Genomic DNA, 12,094 nt, shown 5'->3' on the forward strand with positions numbered 1-12,094 from the left:
CATGTAAAAATAAATCATCTTAAATTACATGGTGTAAAATCAATCAAGTTATTAATTCAAAATGTCTACTCAGCTGATAAAAGATAAAGGCAAATAAAAAGAGAATATATCAACACTCAAGGTTTACTGAACAGCACAGATAGAGAACACTTCTATCATCACAGAAATCTCTACTAGACAGCACTGCTCTAGAACTGCTGCAGGACACCATCTAAATGGATCCTGTCTCTACAAAAAATTAAGAAAAAACAATTAGCCAGGCACAGTGCCTGTAGTCCTAGCTGCTCAGGAGGCTGAGGTGGTAGGATCACTTGAGCCTGGGAGGTCGAGGCCACAGTGAGCTGTGATTGTGCCACTGCACTCCAGCCTGGGCAACAGAGTGAGACCATGTCTCAGAAAATAAAATATAACTCAAAAAACTGCTTTTGAAAATATATGCCACCATATATAGTATATTATAAAACATAATAGTTGACTAGTACATGTATATTTAAGTAGCAATCTTAGGATATTTTGTTTTATATTAAGTATAGAAAGACTCATAATCATTTACTTATTTAGAAAATTAATTCACTTCGTATATCAGCACAGTAAATTTAAAAAACTGTTTTAAGGAAGGAAAAGTACAGCTTTCTAAGCCAACTATTTTTAATGATGCAAAAGTTATCACTGTACCTTTTAAACTCATCAGCAAGATATCAAAATACAAGATTGTAATATATTTAAGAAAACTGCATAATATATCTAGTTAAATTATAATTGAAGAGTAAGTGTAAAACAAGCATTTTTGGACAAAAGCTTATGTTTATTATTTATAGATCCTCATTGAGAAACTACTCAAGAATTTATTTCAGTAAGAAGGAAAATGAATCCAACAGGAACCAGTGAGATGCAATGGTTACAGCAAAAAGATTGGAAACCATGTTAGAAAACTGGCTTTAATTAAAAAAAAAAGGCAGTTTTTTTTTTTTTAACGGTGAAACTAACATGAAAGATGAGAAGGAAGAGATCAGACTGGATGCATTTTAAGTCTGTTTGTTTTCTAAATGTTCTGCAATAAGCATCTATTACTTTTATAACCCAAAGAAGTACACTTTTTTTTTTTTTTTTTTTGAGGCGGAGTCTTGCTCTGTCACCCGGGCTGGAGTGCGGTGGCCGGATCTCAGCTCACTGCAAGCTCCACCTCCCGGGTTCACACCATTCTCCTGCCTCAGCCTCCGGAGTAGCTGGGACTACAGGCGCCCGCCACCTCGCCCGGCTAGTTTTTTTTGTATTTTTAGTAGAGACAGGGTTTCACCGTGTTAGCCAGGATGGTCTCGATCTCCTGACCTCGTGATCCGCCCGTCTCGGCCTCCCAAAGTGCTGGGATTACAGGCTTGAGCCACCGCGCCCGGCCAGAAGTACACTTTCTTAAAAAGAGAAGAAATATTATAATTTCTTGGATGGTTCATTTGAAAACCACAAAAATGCTGGCTATTAAAAAATAATACGAGTTTAACACTATGTATTATTTTATTTGAATGGGACTTTAAATTCTTTGGATCAATAAAACAGAAACTAAAAACAATTTCCATTTTAAATTCCTTCAAAAGCAGAATTAAGTATAAAAGGTGCTTGCTTGTATAATGTTCCTATTATTTAATTCCTTGGATGAAGATAATTCTGTATTTACTTCTGTTTATTTTCAGGTATATACTATCAAACTGCTGAGAAGATACAAGGTATCTACCAACTGCCTTTTCAATTTGAAATCTAAAAATGTCATAGGTTTTGTTTTTACCATGATCCCCAAATTCAGTGTACTCACTTCTGTATGGAAATGTAAATATTTAAATTATTCCAGTTATTTATAAATCCGTACTTATCCTTTAAATACATAAGATGACTTACTTTATAAAGTACAAAAAATTCTCTGGAAGTGTCTTTAGAAACTTACTGGATATGTAACCATAAATAATACTTACAATTATACTTTGCTTTTCATGTGCCACATCGAGTTTCTATGAACATGGATTAAATTTTCTTGCTAAGACTGAGAAATCAATTAGCTAGAGTCTAGAAGGGAGATGTGCGACCCAAGGATGGATTTAGATTTATGATTCTTCCATGGCCTCTTACTATTCTCAGGGTGCAGCACAAGTTCCTTCATAGGACTTTAAGACTCTCTGGGATCTAGTCCCTGCGTATCTCTCCGGTTCTCCCTACCATTATCCTGTATCTGCCTCTGGCTCCAGACTCTGGAAGGAGCCTCTTGCTGTCAATCATCCAGCAAGTGTTTACTGGGTACCCACTTCTGCCAGGCACTGGGTTAGAGGTTGGAGACACAGCAGTAAAGACTTGCTCTAGTGGAAGACAAGCATATAATACTATAATTAACTGCAGTACTGAAGATGACCAAGGGTGATGGAGGGATGGCAGGACAACTGACTGCATACTGATAAAAAGAAAATACTAATTCCAACGTGTGCATTTTGAGGGTAAAGTGGAGCAGAGCTGCTCATGCTTATAAGAGATAAGGCGGGCTGGGCGTGGTGGCTCACACCTGTAATTTGGAAGGTGGAGGCAGGCAGATTACTTGAGGTCAGGAGTTCAAGACCAGACTGGGCAACACGGTGAAACCCTGTCTCTATTAACAATACAAAAATGAGCTGGACATGGTGGTGCATGCCGGTAATCTCAGCTAGTCAGGAGGCTGAGGCATTAGAATCGCTTGAACCCAGAAGGCGGAGGTGGCAGTGAGCCAACATCGTGCCACTGCACTCCAGCCTGGGCGACAGAGTGAGACCCTGTCTCAAAAAAAGAAAAACAAAAAAGAAGAGATAAGACAAAAAGATTAGGTGGAAATGATTCCTCCGAGGAAAGTTATGTCAAAGCTTCTAAGAGATAACCCTTTAGAGAGAGAAAAATGATTGAAGACAGATACAGGAATGTTTACAAAGTGTCAGGACAGCTAAATGTGTTAACTTGGTGGGGGGTGGAAGTGGTGGGAAACACAGCTAAGTGTCAGTCTGTTTCTGAACATACCTGTGTCCTAATCTTAGTCCCATCTCCCTCTAATGCAATCAGCTCTCAGGGGTCTGGCCTCTCTAAATGGTAATCTGTTATGTTGCCACTAAATTATCTTCCCTGTTTCAGTCATCTCCACGATTTGATCTTATGAGACATTCAAGGAAGGAGGCATGCACTAGCTCCTTCCTTCCATATTAAATGATTGTTCCCATTACTTCACAATTTGAAATTTCCTCAGGGTTTCAGTTTGTTTAGTGAAGTGCTTCTTTATAAACGGTAGCTTATTCTGGTCACACTCTCACACTTGAATTTATTTGTAGCCACTGCATCCAGACTCAGGTTTATGTAGCATACTTTCAATTTTAATTCAACAATTCTAAAAGCCAATTTCATCACTCATACAGTGTCATGTAGTTTTTATCCTCAAAGCATTTAACCTTTTACATAAAGGAAAACACCGATTTAAAAAAAAAAAAAAACTCATTTAAAAAATTTAACTGTTCTATTATACATTTAAAAGGAAACCACAAGGGTTTTAATTAAAAGAGGACATCTTATGATTCAAAACTAAAAAGGTTAATGCATGAACTGAAAATATAATAAAGAACTAAATCTTAAAGTACTTTAACTCACTTTGAATTATTTAAAATAATTCATTTAACACTATCTCATGAAGTGTCAAGAACAATTGGCAACTCCATTTCATCACTGAACAGTGTACTAAATTAAACATTACCGACCTCAATATGCTTTCAAAGTCAAGGTAAGGTTTATCTAGGTTTGTACAAAATAATATAATTTGGAAATACGTGGTTTGTAAAGCAGAACAACAAACTACATAGAGAGGTATTAGTCTGACCTGGGAGTGAGCTAAAAGGCTACCCTGACCATTTTAAAAAATGAGTCTCCACTTTTTCAGAAAATTTAAAAACACAGTGTTGTTTTCAAGAAACAGAAATAGAAAAATAATGGCCGATCACTTAGATACAGCCAGGCTACGTTTTGCTTTATTTTGTAAACCATAAAAAAAATACTTGGTGCTGGCTGTGAGTGATGGCTCACGCCTGTAATCCTAGCCCTTTAGGAGGCAGAGATTGGCAGATCGCCTGAGGTCAGGAGTTCAAGAACAGCCTGGTCAACATGGTGAAACTCAGTCTTTCCCAAAGATACAAAAAAATGAGCTGGGCGTGGTGACAGTTGCCTGTAATCCCAGCTACTCAGGAGACTGAGGCAAGAGAATCACTTGAATCCAGGAGGCAGAGGTTGCAGTGAGCTATTGTGCCACTGCACTCCAGCCTGGGCGACAAGAGCAAAATTTCGTCTCAAAAACAAAAAACAAAAAACAAAAAAACTTGGTGCAAATTCAGAATATAAATACATATTCTTCAAACGCCAGGACTAACCATGTTTTCTGGTATTCCCCACAGACATAGAGAAAGTGCTTGGAAACACACAGTACATTTATAAAATAATTGCTATGCTAGTCATAAATCATGCATATCTATTTGTCACAATGCAAGACTATTAAGTATCAAGTAACAAATTTAGTCAAGCTTGAACTAGAATTCATTCTAATGAAATAAAACTCCATTTATTTAAAAAAATCAGGCCTGGCACAGTAGCTCACGCCTGTAATCCCAGTACTTTGGGAGGCTGAGGTGGGTGGATCACGAGGTCAGGAGTTCGAGACCAGCCTGGCCAACATGATGAAACCCCGTCTCCATTACAAATACAAAAATTAGCTGGGTGTGGTGGTGCGTGCCTGTAATCACAGCTACTCGGGAGCCTGAGGCAGGAGAATCGCTTGAACCCAGGAGGAGGAGGTTGTGGGGAGCTGAGATCTCGCCAATGCACTCATGCCTGAGCAACGGAGCGAAACTCCATCTCAAAAACAGACAAATAACAACAACAAAAATTGCAATTTTAATTTTAGGGAACTTTAGAATGGTATTCTTGGAAATTCAAGTTGGTGAAGTATGAAAGTAGTCCCTAAATTATTTGCCTGAGTTATAACATCAAAAACACTAAAATACTTGGGAAAAAATAAAATACAGGATACAGGTGGCCGGGCGCGGTGGCTCATGCCTGTAATCCCAGCACTTTGGGAAGCCAAGGCAGGTGGATCACGAGGTCAGGAGATCAAGACCATCCTGGCTAACATGGTGAAACCCCATCTCCACTAAAAATACAAAAAATTAGCTCAGCGTGGTGGTGGGTGCCTGTAGTCCCAGCTACTTGGGAGGCTTAGGCAGGAGAATTGCTTGAAGCCAGGAGGCGGAGATTGCAGTGAGCTGAGATCACACCACTGCACTTCAGCCTGGGTGACAGAGACTCCATCTCAAAAACAAAACAAACCAACAAAAAAGCCAGGTATCTGTCTAACAGAATAGCTTATACTCAGGAAGCTTAATTTAATTTAATTTGAGATAGGGTCTCTCTCTGTTGCCCAGGCTGGAGTGCAGTGGCGTGATACCAGCTCACCACAGCCTCTGCCTCCCAGGTTAAAGCGATTCTTGGGATTACAGGCATGCACCACCACACCTGTTTTTTTTGTTTGTTTGTTTTGTATTTTTAGTAGAGACAGGGTTTCGCCATGTTCGTCAGGCTGGTCTTGAACTCCTGTCCTCAAGTGATCTGCCCGCCTTAGCCTCCCAAAGAGCTGGGACTACAGGCATGAGTCACCGTGCCCAGCCAAGAAGGAAAGGGGGGATGAGGCATAAAAGCTTATACATTGGGTACAGTGTACACTATTTGGGTGATGGGTGCATCAGAATCTCACAAAGCACCACTAAGGAAATTACTCATGTAACCAAACACCACCTGTTCCTCAAAAACCTACTAAAAATTAAAAACAAAATTTTTTTTTTAAAAAAAGAATAACTGGGCTCAGATTTCTGGCTTCAGCAACTATAACCTAAGCAGGGTAGACAGACTACATCACTGTAAAACTGTTTCCTATGGGACTCACCATATTTTACTAGAAAATTTGTAAATTACGTGCTCCATTTTCAGATGTAGAAAAACTATTCCAGTTGAAAATAAGAGAAGAAAAATTACCACCTTCTATTTTGAATTCTTAATGTTTTACATAAAGATACCAGTTTCTCTTTCCGCCTCACACTTACATTAAAATAGATACAAACATCTGATGTAGAAAGCTTCAAGAGTAACTCTTTCCTCTGGACAAGAAATAAGGACCAGCTGGGCAGAGCGGCTCATGCCTGTAATCCCAGCATTTTGGGAGGCCGAATCACTTGAGGTCAGGAGCTCAAGACCAGCCTAGTCAACATGATGAAACTCCATCTCTACTAAAAATACAAAAAATTAGCCAGGCATGGTGGCTCACATCTGTAATCCCAGCTACTCGGGAGGCTGAGGCAGGAGAATCGCTTGAACCCAGGAGGCAGAGGTTGCAGTGAGACAAGATTGTGCCACTGCACTCTAGCCTGGGCAACAGAGTGAGACTCTATCTCAAAAAAAGAGACAGAAATAATGACTAACAATGACTATCATTGTATAACCTTGGTTATATAAAATTAAATAGGTTTGTTACTACTATAAGGAAATAGTCAAGATCAACTTCTGGAATTACTAGTCTCTCTGTTATTAATATCTAAAGAATAAGTTTTAGCTCATATTTTTTCCCATCAAAAAAACAAAGCTCAAGGGCTACCTAGCATAGAAATACAATACGAATAAAATGACAACTGTAACAAAAATAAGACATTTAAGGAACACTTACTGTGTGCTGGAAACTGTGGTAAGAACTTTCCCTATATCATCTCAATATCATTTTTTCCTCATAGTAAGCGAAAACAAAGCAAAATCGGATTTTTCTCTTTTCAATCTAGGGTTCATGCGATTAATCCTAACTCTATAAGGTCCCAAAAAGGCCGTGTAACAGAATAAAATCTCTAATTAAAATCTCATGAGGGGCTGGGCGCGGTGGCTCAAGCCTGTAATCTCAGCACTTTGGGAGGCCAAGACGGGTGGATCACGAGGTCAGGAGATCGAGACTGTCCTGGCTAACAAGGTGAAACCCCGTCTCTACTTAAAAAATACAAAAAAACTAGCCGGGCGATGTGGCAGGCGCCTGTAGTCCCAGTTATTCAGGAGGCTGAGGCAGGAGAATGGCATAAACCCGGGAGGCGGAGCTTGCAGTGAGCTGAGATCCAGCCACTGCACTCCAGCCTGGGCAACAGAGCGAGGCTCCGTCTCAAAAAAAAAAAAAAAAAATCTCATGGAACTTAGTTCAAAGTAATTTCTCCTTGACAGTTATCAGCCTCCCTACAACTAACACAATTCTATACACACACAGAAAGAGCACATTCTCCTTTACAACACTGAAAAAAAGATTCCTAGTAAGTCAATGTCACTAAGTCATTGGGACATAACCATGGTTATAATTACCCTTGTCAAAATTACAGTTGGGCCACTGTATCTGCATATTGGGCACATGCAGATTCAACAAACTGTGGATAGAAAATATTTGTTAAAAAAACCCAAAAAACTGGCTGGGCACCGTGGCTCACGCCTATAATCCCAGCACTTTGGGAGGCCAAGGCGGGCGGATCACTTGAGGTCAGGAGTCTGAGACCAGCCTGGCCAACATGGTGAAACTGTGTCTCTATTAAAAATACAAAAATTAGCCAGGTGTGGTGGCAGCTGCCTGTAATCCCAGCTACTCAGGAGGCTGAGGAGGCAGGAGAATCGTTTGAACCCAGGAGGTGGAGGCTGTGCAACTGCACTCCAGTCTGAGTGACAAAGCAAGACTCCGTCTCAAAAAACAAACAAAAACCCCAAAAAACAACAATAAAACAAAATGAATTAAAAAAACAAAACAAAACAGTATAACCACTACTTACACAGCATTTACATTGTTAGGTATTGTAAGTAATCAAGAGATTTAATAACATATCGGTCCCCAACCTCTATGGCACCAGGGACTGGTTTTGTGGAAGACAATTTTTCCACCGACAGTGTGGAAGGAAGGTGTGGCAGATGGTTTTGGGATGAAACTGTTCCATTTCAGATCATCAGACATTAGTTAGATTCCCATAAGGAGCATGCAACCTAGATCTCTCGCATGCGCAGTTTACAGAAGGGCTCATGCTCCTTTGAGAATCTAACGCCACTGCTGATCAGAACAGAGGCGGAGCTCAGGCAGTAATGCTCGCTTGCCCCTGCTCACTCCTCCTGTGTGGCCTGGTTCCTAACAGGCATGGACCAGTATGCAGCCCAGGCGTTGGGGACTCCTGATTTAAAGTACACAGAAGGATGCAGGTAGGTTATATGCAAATACAACACGATTTTATATAAGGGACTTGAGCATCCGAGAATTTTGGTATCTGAGGGTGTCCTGGAATCAATCCCCTGGGGATATCAAGAAATAACTGTACTTCATTCTTACATTTTGTGAAAAGTTATGTACTATACTAAGAATTTAATTTGCAAATTACTTTGTATATTCTGAAAACATAAAATCCATGTAATAAAAATAATAGTAACACATACATCCTCCAAATATTTTATAGAATGAACACTGGTAAGACGTAACTAAATGAAAAAATGAAAAACTCTCAACCTAAACTGCTGGCAGATTTGGAAGAGAAATCTGTAAGTTTTAGCCAATAAATCCTCCATTTATCTCATTTGAAAGTACAGCATTTCTCATATAATAGCAACTCCATAAATATTCTTTAAGCAAATGGATAAATGACACCTTTGTTAGACAATTAGATCACAAAGAAAAAGGCCGAGTCCCATATTCACAAATACCATAATTCTACCTAATTTTATACATGTGGACTATTTTCATGTCTAAGTAAAACCCTAATACTGCCTTGCTAATTTCATTATCAACGGAATTAAACAACTACAAAAACGCTAAACAACAAATGTTTCCACCAGCAACTGTCAATGTAAAAGTCATTTAAAAACATAAATAGGCTGGGCGTGGTGGCTCACGCCTGTAATCCCAGCACTTTGGGAGGCCGAGACGGGCGGATCACGAGGTCAGGAGATCAAGACCATCCTGGCTAACCCGGTGAAACCCCATCTCTACTAAAAAATACAAAAAACTAGCCGGGCGAGGTGGCAAGCGCCTCTAGTCCCAGCTACTTGGGAGGCTGAGGCAGGAGAATGGCGTGAACCCGGGAGGCAGAGCTTGCAGTGAGCGGAGATCTCGCCACTGCACTCCAGCCTGGGTGACAAAGCTTTTTTTTTCTCAAAAAAAAAAAAAAAAAAAAATCACTTCAGCATTCATCTATCTTTTGTGCATCTGATTGCAATTTGTTATTTTTTAAAGGATAAGTTCTACAAAAGAAAATGTATTTTCTAAACATATGTATTTCATTTTTGAAAGGGGGAGATGGAGGCTGATATTTGCAGGGTGAAAGCAGGAAAAAAGTTTTCATGGCAAGAAGCAGGAAGAGCAGCAGAGTGCTGAGACTGCCCATGAGTGAGAGCAAACACACTTGGCCCAAAGTCAGTTTAAAGAAAAAAAAAGAAGTTCCAGCAGAAGGCGCAGCTTGGAAGAAGGCAGACAGAAGGCTGGGAGAAAGTCCAGGTGAAGTAATAGAGTGAGAGCTGAGCTGATATACAAATATGAAAAAGTTATGAAGAAGCCTAGTTTTAAAACAGCACCTTTATAGGAAGTTTCAGTATTTTGGGAGTAAGATGTTTTTCAGAGGACTGCAATAGTAAGTATATATCAATCTATTAGAATGTGAATCTAAGCGGCAATGAGGAAATTTTAGGGCTTTGAATTAACAAGTAAATGTATTATATCCTTATCTGGCAGGGGTACTGAAGGGATTGCAGATAGTAAATATTAAATGACTTGGGCAAGTATCTCTGGAAATACTGATTAATTATCTGTAAGCTTCATGAAAACAGGGACCACGATCATATGCCTAGGGCCCAAAACAGGCATGTAAAACCCAGTGTGTTGAATAAACAAATAAGGGGGAAAAAAGAAAAGTCTCAGGCTCCATTTCATCAGAGAGGGTTATTTTGTTTTCAAATCATAAGGCTTACAGTAATATAGGTTAACATTTAGATTCAGCATTTAAGAGAATAGATATAAAATGCATTAAAGCTTGCTTTTCACTCTGTAGGAAATAGCCAGTAAAGGAAAATACTCCATTGTTGACTTGAACTGTCCAATATGGTAGCCACTAGCCGTATGTGTCTATTTAAATTAATCAAAAATACATAAAATTAAGAATTCACCTCCTCAAGGACACTAGCCACCTTTCAAGTTCTTAACTGTCACATGTAGCTAGTGGCTATCATATCGGACAACAAAAATACAATGCACTTCTACCACTGCAGGAAGTCTATTGGATGGTGTAAGAGAATCACAAACTCAAACGTCTACAGGGGCCTGTCCAGTGCAGTAGGACGTAAGAGAGAGAGGTTGGGGCTAGAGCAAACCAGAAAATAGAGAATATGCTCCACCCCAGGTGGGTAGCAAGTCCTCAGCTCTAGCTGGTTATCACTCTGTAGGAATGTAGGCACAGTATTTATTATCAGATCTTCTAATTATTTAAGAATGCAGACATATATATATTATATTTATTTACTTTTTTTTAGGCAGGGTCTTGTTCTGTTGCCCAGGTTGGAGAGTGCAGTGGTCTGTGGTACAATCACGGCACACTGCAGCCTCAACCTCCTGGGCTCATTCCATCCTCCTGCCCCAGCTGCCCTAGTGGCTGGGAAAAAAGGTGCATGCCACCACGCCCAACTAATTTTTGTAATTTTTTTTTTTTTTTTCCCGTAATAACAGGGTTTTGCCATGTTGCCCAGGCTGGTCTCAAACTCCTGAGCTCAAGTGATCCGCCCACCTGGGTCTCCCAAAGTGCTAGGATTACAGGCATGAGTCGCCATACTCAGCCAAGAATTTACAATTTTCTTTCCTTTTTTTGAGAGGGAGTTTCCCTCTTGTCACCCAGGCTGGAGTGCAATGGCGTGATCTCAGCTCCCTGCAACCTCTGCATCCCAGGTTCAAGCGATTCTCCTGCCTCAGCCTCCCGAGTAGCTGGGATTACTGGCACCCACCACCATGTCCGACTAATTTTTGTATTTTTGGTAGAGACAGGGTTTTGCCATGTTGGCCAGGCTGGTCTTGAACTCCTGACCTCAGGTGATCCAACCACCTTTGCCTCCCAAAGTGCTGGGAATACAGGTGTGAGCCACTCTGCCCGGTCGGTAATTATAATTTTCTGTGAAATCATTTAACAAACATTGCTAACTAATTCAATTTTTTAAATGAGCAATTCTCCCATACCAAACCAAACCAACAGAAAACCCTTTCAAAACCAAAACACATACACCGGCTACACCAGGTCACTAGTTGGCTGTTTTGATCTATATATATCTATATTCCAGGGGTTTTTCACTTTAAACAAAGCAGCAGCAAAGAGTTATTACTAGAAGCAGCAAAGTCATGACATAAGTGGGAAATAACTACTGGTATCAAGACTACAGTCTTTGAAAGGAACAGCAATTCCCTTTCCCTCCATCCCCATGCTCCCATCCTAAGGTGAATTCATGAGTTGGCTGATGGGCTCTCCTAGATTGTTCTTAGGACAGTGCATGGCAGTTGGTGTTCAGGCTAAGAATTAAAAAACAAAACAACAACAAAAAAAACCCTCCATGTAATACAGAAATTGGATCATTTTTGGCATATAAAACCAGCATCTTCACAGGATTCAACCTAATAGCTTCCTCTTAGTGAAAGACTTAATACTGACTTGAATTCTTCTACATGAGAATATAATTCAAATCCCTAACTAAGTCCCAGCAGAACCGTGATATGCCCATGACCACAAAGCTTGTAAGGGGCAGAGCGGGGGGAAAAATTCAAATTCCTTGTTCTGTGTTCATCACCCGTATCATAATTGCATCTTAGATATAATGAAGCAATGCAGGCATCTTTTTAAGCTTATTAACTATATACTATCCCAATTTAAAATATTTATAGCTATTTAAGAAAATATATAATGCCCACACTATGTCCATTACATGCCATAAAAATATGGCAGCTTACAGTTTTGGGTAATTTCTTACACATCTGATTCAA

General features: G+C 39.9%; 1 protein-coding gene across 3 annotated transcripts in view; it reads right to left on the reverse strand.

Annotated features, from left to right (window-relative positions):
- The window catches only part of GTF2F2 (general transcription factor IIF, polypeptide 2, 30kDa), a 180,797-nt gene that overhangs the window by 34,896 nt on the left and 133,807 nt on the right, over nucleotides 1–12,094 (reverse strand). The window lies entirely within an intron of this gene.

Source organism: Colobus angolensis, unplaced genomic scaffold (assembly GCF_000951035.1).
Source record: "Colobus angolensis palliatus isolate OR3802 unplaced genomic scaffold, Cang.pa_1.0 Scaffold101, whole genome shotgun sequence".
NCBI classification, from domain to species: Eukaryota; Metazoa; Chordata; class Mammalia; order Primates; family Cercopithecidae; genus Colobus; species Colobus angolensis.